Source organism: Silene latifolia, chromosome 9, assembly GCF_048544455.1.
Source record: "Silene latifolia isolate original U9 population chromosome 9, ASM4854445v1, whole genome shotgun sequence".
Lineage (NCBI taxonomy): Eukaryota > Viridiplantae > Streptophyta > Magnoliopsida > Caryophyllales > Caryophyllaceae > Silene > Silene latifolia.
In genome coordinates, this window is record NC_133534.1 from 104752741 (window position 1) to 104768432 (window position 15692).

A 15692-nucleotide genomic window follows, 5' to 3' on the forward strand; every position below is an offset into this window, starting at 1 on the left:
GTTTGCGGGGATGAGGTAGGATGGGATCGGTGATAAAGGTCCCCTTCTTGGTGAGATTATTGGTAGACCGGTCATTGGTAAGTAGATTGGATCACTTCCCTTTGTTATCCACTTGATCCTTTTATCAACCCCCTCAAGGGTTATCCAATGATGATGCACAAGAAGAAGGTCTTCATTTATCCTTGTATTCCCGGAAAGAGGAGTGTACTCATTATTCTCATTAAATTTTGGATTGAAATGCTTTGCAATCTTTGTAATGAGCCCTCCATTAACGATGTGTTTCATCCCATCATCATCACCGTTTCTAAACTTAGCCCACTTCTCAAGTAGCACAAGAGGCGCAATAATGTGGTACCCACCCCTTCCTTGGATATCGAGATAAGACTCCATGAACACAAGATCGAGTTCGTTCACAATTGCTGGGTCTCGGCGAGCAAGGAGGGTACCGGAAAGGAACCGGTAAGTGAGTCTCAAAATAGAATTTTGAATGTGGAAAGCTAGACACTCCTTGATGTACATGAAATATCAGCCGGTCATGGCCCTCCATAGGGGTGCACCACTATATCTCTTCGGTTTTGATGTCCGGGTAGGCGAGACATCGAGACCAAGCACATTAGCAAATTCCACTAGAGTCATCATTCTTGAAACACTCTCCAACCTAAATTCTATGCATATCGTTCTATTCAAGGTTGTGATTTTCAAGAAGCTTAAAAATTCAAGAACAAGGGATCGGTAGGTTTGATCGTGCATGTGAAATAGGGTAGAGAGACCAAACAACTCAAAAAGGGCTTCCATTTGATGGTGAATCCCAAGCTTCCTTAAAGTTCTATGACAAAAAAACTTAGTAGGGAGAATGTTCTTACGAAGAAGTCGGTGAAAAACGAGCCTTTGCACATCATTGACGAATTCAACATTTGAGAAGTCATCAAGCTTGGTAAGATCCACAATTTCTTCATGCTCCCTCCTTAGAGTGTTGATGTGAGAGGTAGAAGAGCTTCCTCTTACTCTTGGTCTTCTTCTATCCCTAAATGAAGATCCCTTTGGTCCCATTCTTTGATTGTTGAGTTGGATTTTTGATTTGTTAAAGTATGAAGATGCTCTTTGTGTATTGAATGTTGCTTTTGAAACCCTAGAAATTAGGGCTTTTTGATTTTGTGGAATAAAAGAGTGTTTGGGATATGCCTTGGAGTCATAAGAAGGTGGGTTTTTATAATACAAGTGGAAGGAAGGGTGATGCGTCACAAATTGTGTGGTGAGGAGAATTAAAATTGGGAAAATCGGGTGTGAAGACCGCAGGGAGACGAGCGGATTCGGGCTCAGGACGCTCGGATTCTCTCATTCTGGGACGAGCGAATTCCTGGGAAGACGCTCGGATTCTCTTACAGCGGATTTTTGCAAAATTTTGAAGCAACCAAGACGAGCGGATCGAGCACAGGACGAGCGTCTTTTCTGAAGCAAGACGATCGTCTTTTCTCAAAGACAAGCGGATTCTGTTACAGGAACTTTTCTTAATCTGCACTGGCAAAAAGACGAGCGTCTTTCTACAAAGACGAGCGGCCAGTTTCAGACGAGCGTCTTCTCAGTTGGGACGCTCGGATTCTCTAACAGACCAATTTTTTTGATTTTGCAGCTCATTTGGACGAACGGATTCTTCCACAGACGCTCGGATTCCTATAAGACGAGCGGATTACCCAGAAGACGCTCGGATTCCTCCTGGTCTACCCGGATTCAAGTTCATCCGTGTACTTGCAATCCCGTGTCATTTCCATTCTTCAAATCCCGTGTTCTTCATTGTAGGGGCACTACAAAGGCATGAATAGCCTAGGCAATTGCTATCCCCACACTAAGTTAAAGCACTACACATCCATAAAATCATTAGTCCCTCCCTCACTTCTCTCAAAAAGGATGAATATCTTGATCAAGGCACAAAAAAATCCAAAAATGACAAAAATGCAATGTAACAATTAAAATGCAAGTTAGGGAGTTAGAAATATTTACAAATGGTGGTTTGGAGAGGACTCCACCAAACTCTCATCCTTAGTGAAATGTCATGGGGGCATGTTTAAGGTGTTGTTGATGTTACTCAACACCTTGAAGAAGTAGTCAAAAGCTTGTTCATTATCATGATAAAGATCCTCAATAGATCTTTGCACTTGTTGGTCTTGATCGATAGCATTACCAATGTAGGGATTGAAAATCCCTTCAAACTCATCGTCCCAAAGACCACAAACTTCGTCTACTTGATCATTAAAAATCTCTTGAGTTGATAGAGACAACTCTCCTCCTTTCTTGTTTTGGCCAATGAGGCCATCCTCTTCACTTGTCATGGGTGAGCTTTTCAAGCTCTCTTTGTTACAATTCACTTGCTCTTTTGATGGAGCATCATCAACTTTCTTTTTCCATTGGAATTCCGACTTCTTCCTCTCATCCTTCCGGCTATAATGATGAACCATAAAACATGGTTCATGCAAATGAGGAGCTAACATGGTCTTGTCAAGATTGAAAGTTATGCTCTCATCTCCCACCTCTAGAGTGAGCTCTCCATGCTTCACATCTATCACCGCACCCGCGGTGTGCAAGAAAGGTCTACCTAGAATGATTGGAATATTGGAGTCTTCTTCCATGTCAACAATGACAAAGTCCACCGGGATGAAAAATTTCCCAACTATTACGGGAATATCTTCTCATATCCCTAATGGTGTCTTCGTCGATCTATCAGCCATTTGGAGTGTGATATTGGTACATTTAAGCTCTCCCATCCCTAACCTTTTACTTACCGAATACGGCATAACACTCACACTAGCCCCTAGATCACATAAGGCTTTGTTGATCGTTGTGTCGCCAATGGTACACGGTATTGAGAAGCTTCCCGAATCTTTAAATTTTGGAGGTGAACTCCCTTGAAGGATTGCACTACTCACCTTAGTGAAGGCAATAGTTTCGATCTTCCGGATCGACTTCTATTTCGTAAGGATGTCTTTCATGTACTTTGCATAGGCCGACACGTGATTGATTAATTCCGTGAAAGGAATCGAGACTTCCAAATTCTTCACAATTTCCATAAATTTTCCAAGTTGGTCATCAAATTTGGGCTTGGCTTGACGACTTGGAAAAGGAAATCTAATCACAATGGGTTCCTTCTCCTTGGCATTGTCTTCACTTTTCTTTGAAACTTCTTCTTTTGATGGTTCTCCATCCTTGGAGTTTTTCACAACTTCTTCTTTGTCACTAGCTTCCACAACTTCATCCTCAACTTGCTTCTTCGGCGCTTCATACCTCGTACCACTCCTCAAGTGGATGGCACTAACCGTTTCATGTCTCGGGGGATTACTTTGAGGTGGTAATTGCCCCTTTTGTCTTTGTGAGCTTGAAGATGCTAGTTGAGTCAATTGGGTTTCCAACATTTTGGTGTGGGCTAGGATGTTGTTGATGGTAATTTCCTTTGCTTGACTACCCTTTTGCATTCGAGTGAAAAACTCTTGTTGATTCTTTTGCATTTGGAGGACCGCTTTTTGAACATCAAAACCTTGGTCATTTTGTTGATTGTATGAAGTTTGATTTTGGTAACCTTGGTTTTGGTTGTAAAAGGGTCTTTGATTTTGGTTTCTCATGGGAGGTGGGGTGTATGTTGGTTGAGGGTTTTGAACATTTTGGCTTTTGTATGAGAGATTTGGGTGGAACTTAGTGTTTTCATTGTAATAATTTGAATAAGGGGTACCACTCTTGTATGCTTGAAAAGCATTCACTTGTTCATTTGTTCCCCTACATTCACTTTGGTCATGTCCCAAAGTTCCAGAATTATCACATATCCCACTTGGGATTGATGAAGATGCCGTCATGGCATTAACATGTTGCTTTGGTGATTTTGAGGCTTCTTCAAGTCTAGCCATAGCTTTGTCAAACTTCAAATTGATGGTATCAATGTGAGCACCAAGTTGAGCACCCAATTGAGTAATAGAGTCCACTTCATGCTTTCCTCCTCTAGTAGCGTTGCGAGGTCTACTATATTGCGAATTATGGACCGCCATTTCCTCAATCTTGTTCCAAGTTTGATTATCGTCAACTTCGGTGAACATACCATTTGATCCCATGTTGAGAATGTTTCTTGAGTCTTCATAAAGACCATTCCAAAATTGTTGTACCAAGAACCACTCGCTAAGTCCATGATGAGGACATGAGCGACAAATTCCCTTGAATCGCTCCCAAGCTTCATACAAGGGTTCTTCATCTCCTTGCTTAAAGCCCGTAATTTGAGCTCTTAGCATGTTAGTCTTTTCCGGTGGGTAGAACTTTTTGTAGAAAGCTAGAGCAAATTTCTTCCCAGAGTCAATTCCGAGAGTAGCCTTATCAAGGCCTTTCAACCATTGTTTTGCGATGCCAATTAGAGAAAAAGGAAATAAGACCCATCGAATTTGGTCTTGAGTTACACAGGTTTGAGAAATGGCATCACAATAGTCACAAAAAGTCTCCATGTGAGAGTCAGGGTCTTCACTAGGCATCCCCCCAAATTGGCTTCTTTCGACTAATTGAATAAATGCGGATTTGGTAATGAAATTTCCGGTTAAGTGTTGTGGTGTGGGAGTACCATTGGGTAGGTTCTTCTCGGATGGTTTAGAATGTGATGAAAATTTAGGCATTGTGTGTTGATTTTGTGTTGTATTTTGTGTTGGGTTCTCCTCACCTTCTCTTGCAAAAGAGTTGACGAACTCAATAGTGTTTGGTTAAATATCTACAACCTCACCAATACTACCGTTCCAACTCAACCTATATGCTAAAATAAACATGCAAAATTTTTGACTTTTTTGAATTTTCCAATTGTTTTTGAATTTTCTGTAAATAAGAGGAAAATAAACAACAATGCAAGACAAAAATGTAAACGTGAATGCAAAACAGAATGAATGCGACGCAAAACCCTTCCCCAAACCAAATTACACAATGTCCCCATTATGCAAAATCATATAACGAAAGATAAGAAAAGGAAATTGGGATTTGCGGAATTATAACTAAAATTGGCATAAAAGAAGGACTCAGAAACTCACAAGACTTTAAGCGCAGCAGGAAACCTCCACAAACCAGCGTGAGCTAGGAGGTTTCGGTAGCCAGCAGTGCTACCATAGGTACCTGAAAAGAAACAAAAGTACCGCGCGTAATTTCGAGAAAGCAATTTACGAAACGCAAAATAATGTGCAAAATAAGAAAACAGAAGATAACAGAAATGAATCGGAGAATGAAGTGGACAAAAGACTCCCTCAAATCCGCAAATCGACCAAACACAGCAAGGGAATGGTCGTGAACAGGTACAACAGCGAAGGTGGTCGATCGACCATACCAGTCACTCGATCGACCATGGTGACAGGAACAGAAGCCCCTGGAGTCACGACACAGTCGATCGACCAAACAAGCCAGTCGATCGACTGAGATAACTGCTGTAAGTTTTTAATTTCTTCGAATTAGCTCAATAAATTGAGCTAATATGGTATATGAACCTGCAAATACACATAATAACGCGCCCAAAATTGCGCAAAACCCAAAGTAACAGTCTAAAGGCTTTAAATCCTAAGCAAACTTATTAAAGCGAAGTCTCGCGCACACCAAAGCAATAAAAAGTCTAACAAAAGCAATAAAATGTTTTCAAAAAGTCTTAATCAACTAATAGTTGATCAAGAATGGCCACGGAATGGCCCACTTGCTCGGCTTCTGACTACAAGAAGTAGCCTCTACAGTGCTCATCTCCTCAGCGGGGCTCCTAACAACTCTAATATCCGCTGAACTCAACGGATCAACATCTACAACCTCTTCCCAATCAATGACCTCGTCTGGCTCGTCAAAATCAAAATCGGACTCCGTCACCTTGACTGGCTCCTCATCAAGCTCCTCATCTGTTCCATAGCTAAGACATCCTAGACCGCCTCTTTGAACAATTGGCTCCTTCACAACTGTAGCAACATGTGGCTCTAACTTCCCCAAACCAGCACCTACAACAGTCAAAACTGAAGGATCTTCCTCCAATTTGGTCCCAAACTAGGGCGGAGGTGTTATAGCAGAAATAGGCATAGGGGCAGGCATATCAGGCAACACAACATAAGATTTAGCTACATTGCAAGTTACTGGGTACATATCAGCCTTCTTCTTATAGGTCTGGGCAAAAACAATGGACTGTTTCCCCACCTTAAAGGTCAATGTTCCTGAGCCAACATCTATAACTGCACCAGCAGTGTGCAGAAATGGTCTACCCAAAATGATAGGGATGTGAGCATCCCCGGGTATATCTAGCACAACGAAGTCAACTGGGAAAAAAAACTTTCCTATTTGCACAGGGATATCCTCTAAGACTCCTATGAGCTGGACCGCAGAACGATCAGCCATCTGTACTGTCATGTTTGTGATTGCAAACTTAGTCAATTTCAATTTCTTAGCAAGACTCAAAGGCATAACACTAATACTGGCCCCTTGGTCACACAAGGCCTTCTCGATAGAAAAGGTGCCAATATTACATGGGCCGGAAAAACTACATGGGTCTTCTAACTTATGAGGTGCAGTATGAGTCAAATAGGAACATGACTCCTCAGTTAGTGCGGCAGATTGCACAGTATCAAGTGACTTGTTTTTAGACAACTTGCACATTTAAACTACGAATAACATTTTCAAACTTGTTAAACGATACCTGTTCCTTTGTTGGCACCAATATCTCTGGGTATGGGACTGTAAGAAGCAGCTTAGCCCTCTCCTCTAGGTTTCTCATACCGGCATCAGTGGACTTAGGCTGAAAATTCACTACTTTGTCCTTGTTGTAGCTCGAACCTTCTTCAGACCATCTCAAGAATGAACCATTAACCGTCGTAGGGTCATACTTTGGAACCGGAACTGACCCATCAGCATTTGGATCTTGGCTCGATAATTTCGGAGTCGTCGTACCCCGAAATAAGTAGTCCCTCAAGTTATCTGGCATTGGAGGATGAAAAGGTTCACGATCAGACGCATCGTCAGTCGATCGACCATGTATGTCGATCGATCGATCGGCTTCCGAGACGAAGCTTCTTCATCATTACATTCGAGTGGTCGATCGACCAGGTATGTCAGTCGATCGACTTATGTACCTGTTGATCGTCTTTTTCTTGCTATTCATTCCAGCCTTTTTCTTACTCGATTCTGCCTCATCTATCCCAGTAACATCTTCGACCATAGTGGGCCCATCAAGGGTAGACCCACTCCTCAAAGTAATCACATTTAGAGTCTCTTTTTGATCCGGCTGCGACGGTAAATGCCCGGAGCTCTTGTTTCACTTTTGCTTGCCAATTGGGCAATTTGACTCTCCAACATTTTTGTAGAAGTCTCTCTAGCTAGAGACTCCTTTTGCAGCAAACCCGATAAATTATGAACCTCGTTTTTCAATTCAGAAATATCGAACCTTGAAATTTGCTTCTTTGAGGCACATAGGGAGGCTTTTGATATTATTGCTTTGCTTATGAGGGGCACATAATTTTTTGCTGCTTCTTGTGGACCCAGATTAAGGACATTCTGGTTAGTCCACCTCAAATTGGGGTGGACATTTGAGGGGTCGGGATAAGTACCAGTCTGCCTAAAGTGTTGAAAGGCAGCACATGTTTCATTCGAACTAGTACAAAACTCTGAAACATGTCCCTCTCCTCCACATCTTTTGCATGTAAATGGACCGTCTGAAACAACATTAACTTTATATATCCCACCTTTTTGGGATCCCCCAAAATCTAGTTTGTCAAATCTCGCAGTAAGGGCCTCTATTGCAGCTACAGCAGGAGATTAAGCTAATCTTCTCTGATTTCCTCTAGAATTCCCATGCTCAGCTTTATGGGTGGCTAGGTCATCGATGATTTTCCACCCCTTTGTCTTACCACTATTTTCTTGAAATCTCCCATTAGGCAGACATCTAGGACAAATGACTCTCGATCATCATAAAGACCATTATAGAACTGGTTGCACAGAAACCATTTCTCAAACCCATGGTGCGGAATAGATCGCACCAGCTTCTTGAAACGGACCCATGCCTCATGAAAATCTTCATGAGAACCGTGTTTAAAGCTTGTGATCTGAGCTCTAATCGCATTAGTCTTCGATGCAGAGAAATATTTCTTATAAAATGCTAGTGCCAGCGAATTCCTATCGGTAATCCCATTGGCAGCTCGATCCAGATCTCGGTACCACTCCCTAGCGGCATCACGGAGCGAGAATATGAACATCGTCTCCTTTATCTGGTCCTGGGTCACACCTGCTGGTGGGGGTATGGAATAACAGTAGTCAATGAATATCTCCATATGTTTAGCTGCATCTTCATTCGCAGCTCCCCCAAGTTGATGTAGACGGTCTATAACAATCAATTAGCAATAGGAATCATGCAAACGAGTTATGTAGCAGTTAAAACCCAAATTGGTTTCTCTCAACGATAATAAGAATGCGGCGGTCTATCGACCATGTAGGTCGGTCGATCGACCAGAGCCCGATAACAGGTCGCCTAAATCAAAACCGTCTAACCTACAGATCTCCTACATCTTAACACAAAGGATTTAGCTGCTCATGATGGTGATAATAACAACAATAAAATTAAGAAACTAACAATCAATTAGCAATATGAATCATGCAAACGATTTATGTAGCCGTTAAAAAATGCTGAACCGTCAACTATAGAGACTTATCATTATGGACTCTCGCGGGTCGCTCATATCACACATAAGCACAGGTGAATATACGTAAAAGATAGATAGAAGTAATTTTGTAATGACTCTCACCTAACTACGACCTATAAGAACATGCATGCAATCTAATATGAAAATGATCTCTACAACCGTACATATGCATTCCAACCATAAAAGACCTTGACACATGCCGAGGTAAACATGGATATGTGAGGTAATGGGTAAGAAGGGGCTAAAATGAATTTGGGTATGAGGAGTTAAATCCAAGTTAGTAACTACAGATCCAAAATACGGGAACATCCCAACTTCAAACTCAAGATCAATGAAACGGTGCTAATTAGAAGCATAAATCTCACAATCTCCACAACACATCAATCCCCCAAATAATATAAATAGCAACATGGGAACAAAATCACCATCTAATGAAGATTCAATCATGTGATTTGTCGAATTTTTTTCGTTACTGCAGCAAGTAGTCGGTCGACCAAGTGGGACGGTCGACAGACTGACCTCTTTTTTTTTCGAATCATTTTTTCCATTTTTTTTTCTTTTTCCTTTTTCTTTCTTTCCCTTCAACATTTTGTAGATACCCAGTATCTACTGAGACTCCAAAAAACACTCGATGATTATCGGACTAAAACATGTTTTGGGATCGCAGCGTTTGATCGACAGTTTGTGTACAACTTTATGTCGGAAAACTTAAAACGATTTCGAAAACAAAACATTTCAAAACATTTCAAAAATACCTGGAGTGTTTAATGCAAGGCGACGGGGTCGCGATGACACTAACTAGAGTCAAAACCGACACCGGACCAAAAACCGACTCGAAAATTCAAATCCCGACTCCAACAACGAGTCAAACCGAGTCAAACACAAAAACAAAATATCTCAAAGCCCTCTATGCTAAGTTTTCCCGGATTCATGTTGGTCAAGTACCAAACATGTGACTACAAAACCTAGGATAGAACAAATCATGATTGCGTTTGTTGTTAAAGCGACAACACAGCTCGAAGACCCGCGACGTGGCTCGCGCCTCTTTGAGCAGCCCAGGTGGCCACGTCGCTCAAAACTCACACAACCACTCATTCGCCTATAAATACCCCTCAAATGCCACCCATTTGAGAGTTACGCGAGTGTCCGCCCCCTCTTTTCTCCCTTAAAATTCTCGACTCGTCTTCTAAAGTCACAATCCGACGCGTGTTTACGACCTACCGATCGTAAACACGAGCCTTACACATTGTTTGGTACCGTCATCGTGCATTAAACCACTTGACCTACCACTTCGACCACTACACCATCACTAAACTTTTAAAACACTCTTTTTACTTACCAAAACGGTTTTAAACCGAGTTTTTTCCGATCAAACAAGTTGTTACACTTACGTCGGTCAGTCGCCATAACCAAACATGTAAGTATGAGGGTGTAAAAATCCTCTTTTATTATGTTTTCATTTGTTTCATGACTCTAACATGCTAAAACATGCATAACATGAACCAAAACATGGAATAAACGAGCCAAAACTGATTTTTGGTCTGAGTCAGAAGCCCCTTAGGTCGCCAAATGGCTCGCGCCTAAATGGGGTACTCAGACCAGAGATTAACCGTGTTTGCTCTCGTCATTTCTCTTAATCCATTTTTCATATTTGTAATCGGTTTTTACCATTTCAAGTATTTTCGAAACCTTTTTGTTTCATTTCACATGTTTTAACCATAAAACATTTTTCACCCTTGGTTCTTCATACCATGACGGTTAAATCCGTGTTTCGGTGATAATATTTGGTTAATGACATTTAAAAGGTATTTTAAAGCCTTTTATTTCATTTCTTTACATTTTCAAGCAAACATATTAGTCTCCAACATGAAATCATCCTTAGTTCTACATACCATGCCGGATTTTAACCCGGGTACGATGACGAGTATCGACTAATTACATTCAAAATGGACTTAAAACAATGAGTCCATAATCATTTTTCAAAACTATTCATGTCAAGTTTGTTAAATCGAACCCGACACCGAATATTGTCAAATAATGATGATTATTCGAGTCTAGTTCTTCAAATCAACAAATGCGGTCTAAACGACCCCTTCAAATCAAACCGGGTTCAAATTCCCATTTTTTAACACGTTTTTCAACGTTTTCTAAACAGCCAGAACACGGCATACAACCGTTGGCTAACCCGCGCCTCAAGCAGGCCCTTTCCTTCTCACTTTCAAAACCAGAGGGAGGCCCCTTACACTGCCGGCTGGCTCGCGCCTCTTATAGCCGCCTGGTACAGGGCCTGTTCCCTTCCAGCATTAGTCCAGGACGATCCCGACTCCGGTTAACCCGGATATAGGACGGATCAGATGACTATTCGATTATTCAAACCACATTTGCAAAATGCCATACTAAGACAAATAGATCATGTTATGCACCCTAAACCTAATACGGTAAATGGATGTTTAATTTCCGTCTTGCATGCAAATCAACCATTAATCCAACTCGACATCTTATACTTGATACTTGGATTAAATCAACCAACTTAGAAAGCTCTCACATGTTAGGTTTAAATCAGTGGATGCACATTCATGCATTTAAACCGTTTTATCAACTTTTGCATTCAACCAACCAAGATCGATCAGTAGAGGCCGCTAAACGCGGGCGGGATTGGGTGTCTGATTAAAGGGCTTCCCAATACGTACCTTCACCTTATACTCAGAAACTTTGGATAGTGGACGACCTTATCCAAGGCGTACGAGAGTCATTCTAGAGATAGGATGCTAAAGAAGGACGATTTCCTTATCTTTAGTACCTATGTCTAACGCTGCTTTGTGCTTCGATTTGACCGAGGTATAAAGTGGATTTCGAATGGGTTCCAGGCATCCCACAAATGCTTGGTGGCAACTCCGAACATCTCTACTCGTTTCGAGACCCTTACCGAGACGAAACCGACCGATCTAAAACGATCCTGTCGAAGGCATTTTTTACGCCGCCGAGCGTGGCTTTCAAAAAAGACCGCTGCCATTGTCCACAGATCCGCTGGGCATACGCAGGTGGGCCATGTCCACAGATTTCACAAACATTCTCAATAAGAGACATAAAAACCAAAATGCAATAAAATATTCCCAAACGACTATCAATACTAGTTCAGCAAGGGTAGGCTGAATATGGAATGTAGCATATGGGACAAAAAAGGCAAGTTTGGCTTTTGTGGGGCTTATGTGTAAAATGAATAAAGGGGAACCTCTTCCACATGTGTCAACTAACCACAAACCCGAATGCATACAGGTATTAAGCAGATTAAGTTCATATTTATGCATATTGATATAACATGTCTCATAAGGAGTACTACTCACATTCCTAAATGAACTGGTCATGAATGACACCAGTTATAAGGCTCTAAAACTCAGAAAATGATGTAGTTTCCCAAAAATCTAAGTCAAGTCTCACGATTCAGCGAAATATTTAATGAAAACTCGTAGATTATGCACATGTGATTCTACTAATAACATGTTAATTAAGCACGACTCCGGCATAAACAGATGAAAATGCAATGTCATCATTGATATACTACCGTTCCGACTCAACCTATATGCTAAAATAAACATGCAAAATTTTTGAATTTTCCAATTTTTTTTGAATTTTCTGTAAATAAGAGGAAAATAAACAACAATGCAAGACAAAAATGTAAACGTGAATTCAAAACAGAATGAATGCGACGCAAAACCCTTCCCCAAACCAAATCACACAATGTCCCCATTGTGCAAAATCATATAACGAAAGATAAGAAAAGGAAATTGGGATTTGCGGAATTATAACTAAAATTGGCATAAAAGAAGGACTCGGAAACTCGCAAGACTTTAAGCGCAGCAGGAAACCTCCCCAAACCAGCGTGAGCTAGGAGGTTTCGGTAGCCAGCAGTGCTACCATAGGTACCTGAAAAGAAACAAAAGTACCGCGCTTAATTCCGAGAAAGCAATTTACGAAACGCAAAATAATGTGCAAAATAAGAAAACAGAAGAAAACATAAATGAATCGGAGAATGAAGTGGAGAAAAGACTCCCTCAACTCCGCAAATCGACAAAACACAGCAGGGGAATGGTCGTGAACAGGTACAGCAGCGAAGGTGGTCGACCGACCATACCAGTCAGTCGATCGACCAGGGTGACAGGAACAGAAGCCTCTGGAGTCACGGCACAGTCGATCGACCAAACAAGCCAGTCGATTGACTGAGATACCTGCTGTAAGTTTCTGATTTCTTCGAATTAGCTCAATAAATTGAGCTAATATTGTATATGAACCTGCAAATACACATAATAACGCGCCCAAAATTGCGTAAAACCCAAAGTAACAGTCTAAAGTCATTAAATCCTAAGCAAACTTATTAAAGCGAAGTCTCGCGCACACTAAAGCAATAAAAAGTCTAACAAAAGCAATAAAACGTTTTCAAAAAGTCTTAATCAACTAATAGTTGATCAAGAATGGCCACAGAATGGCCCACTTGCTCGGCTTCTGACTACAAGAAGTAGCCTCTACAGTGCTCATCTGCTCAGCGGGGCTCCTAACAACTCCAATATCCGCTGAACTCAACGGATCAACATCTCTAACCTCTTCCCAATCAATGACCTCGCCTGGCGCGTCAAAATCCAAGTCGAACTCCGTCACCTTGACTGGCTGCTCATCAGGCTGCTCATCTGTTCCATAGCTAAGACATCCTAGACCGCCTCTTTGAACGATTGGCTCCTTCACAACTGGAGCAACATGCGGCTCTAACTTCCCCAAACCAGCCCCTGCAACAGTCAAAACAGAAGGATCTTCTTCAAATTTGCTCCCAAACTGGGGCGGAGGTGTTATAGCAGAAATAGGCATAGGGGCAGGCATATCAGGCAACACAACATAAGATTTAGCTACATTTCAAGTTACTGGGTACATAGCAGCCTTCTTCTTATAGGTCTCGGCAAAAACAATGGACTGTTTCCCCACCGTAAAGGTCAATGTCCCTAAGCCAACATCTATAACTGCACCAGCAGTGTGCAGAAATGGTCTACCCAAAATGATAGGGATGTGAGCATCCTTAGGTATATCTAGCACAACGATGTCAACTGGGGAAAAAAAACTTTCCTATTTGCACAGGGATATCCTCTAAGACTCCTATGGGCTGGACCGCAGAACGATCAGTCATCTGTACTGTCATGTTTGTGATTGCAAACTTAGTCAATTTCAATTTCTTATCAAGACTCAAAGGCATAACACTAATACTGGCCCCTAGGTCACACAAGGCCTTCGCGATAGAAAAGGTGCCAATATTACATGGGACTAAAAAACTACCTGGGTCTTCTAACTTATGAGGTGCAGTATGAGTCAAATAGGAACATGACTCCTCAGTTAGTGCGATAGATTGCACAGTATCAAGTGACTTCTTTTTAGACAACAGTTGCTTCATAAATTTCATATAAGCAGGCACTTGATTGACTAATTCTAAGAATGGAACTTGCATATTTAAACTACGAATAACATTTTCAAACTTGTTAAACGATACTTGTTCCTTTGTCCGCACCAATCTCTCTGGGTACGGTACTTTAAGAAGCAACTTAGCCCTCTCCTCTAGGTTTCTCATACCGACATCAGTGGACTTAGGCTGAAAATCCACTACTTTGTCCTTGTTGTAGCTCGAACCTTCTTCAGACCGTCTCAAGAATGAACCATTAACCGTCGTAGGGTCATACTTTGGAACCGGAACTGACCCATCAGCATTTGGATCTTGCCTCGATAATTTCGGAGTCGTCGTACCCCGAAATAAGTAGTCCCTCAAGTTATCTGGCATTGGAGGACGAAAAGGTTCACGATCAGACGCATCTTCTGTAGATCGACCATGAATGTCAGTCGATCGACTGGCTTCCGCAGGACCAGAAGCTTCACTGTTACCCGGTCTGGTCGATCGACCAGGTATGTCAGTCGATCGACTGATGTACCTGATGATCGTCTTTTTCTTGCTACTGTTCATTCCAGCCTTTTTCTTACTCGATTCTGCCTCATCTTTTCCAGTAACATCTTCGACTATAGTGGGCCCATCAAGGGTAGACCCACTCCTCAAATTAATCGCATTTAGAGTCTTTTTTTGATCCGGCTGCGACGGTTAATGCCCCGGAGCTCTAGTTGCACTTTTGTTTGCCAATTGGGCAATTTGACTCTCCAACATTTTTGTAGAAGTCTCTCTAGCTAGAGACTCCTTTTGCAGCAAACCCGATGATGCCCGTCGTTGTGTGCACCAAAGATAAAATTTACAATACCTATTAAAACTAACAGAAGCTAGTGGTAACAGGGTCGAACCACAGGGATGCGATGCAATTATTAGTTGTCTATTTAAGTCTTAAAAGTAACAAGTATGGGGGTTTGATTTAATTTGGTCTATAGCTAAAGACAATAAAAGAAAAGTAAACAAAAAAAAACGGATGAAATCAAGAATTAAAAGGGTGCTAAGATGGTCGGTTCACTATTGTTTCGGCGGCAGTATACTAGGTAGGTCTAAAACAAACACGTGAGACGGGAAAATAAGAAGTCCTCTCGGTCCATTCTTACAGGTAGCATCTTTCGATCTCGCTACAGGTCCCTAATATCACTTATACTAACTTTCGTCCTGAAAAGTGACTAAAAAGGCTAAATTAACTAATCTCTCGATCTCATTAACTTAGTCGTCTTAATTAGGTAGGCTATCTCCCTTCCCTATCTTTCGATCTTAACTGGGTCGGTCAAATCCTAGGTATTTAACTAGTCGCGTGCACTCGATTCGTCAAACATAGAAATTAAATAAATTAAAACGAAGGTGATCTCACGTGGCCAGTCGATCGACCACGGTGTGCGGTCGATTGACCGTGGCGCGATTCCAGGTCTCTTATTCTATTGCCGCCTATACTACAGATTCCCTACATCCCAGCACAGAGGTTTTAGCTACTCATGACTATAACGAAAACAACATTAAGATTAAGGAATAAAACTACTGAATTCATGATTGAAATACTTAAACAAACAAATAACATAAAACGA

General features: G+C 41.5%; 1 non-coding gene across 1 annotated transcript; it reads left to right on the forward strand.

Annotated features, from left to right (window-relative positions):
- Nucleotides 1–4158: 4158 nt before the first annotated feature.
- On the forward strand, nt 4159–4265 carry LOC141604354 (small nucleolar RNA R71). The gene has a single exon (XR_012526057.1). It is a non-coding gene; the product is annotated as a small nucleolar RNA R71 (small nucleolar RNA).
- Nucleotides 4266–15692: the final 11427 nt, after the last annotated feature.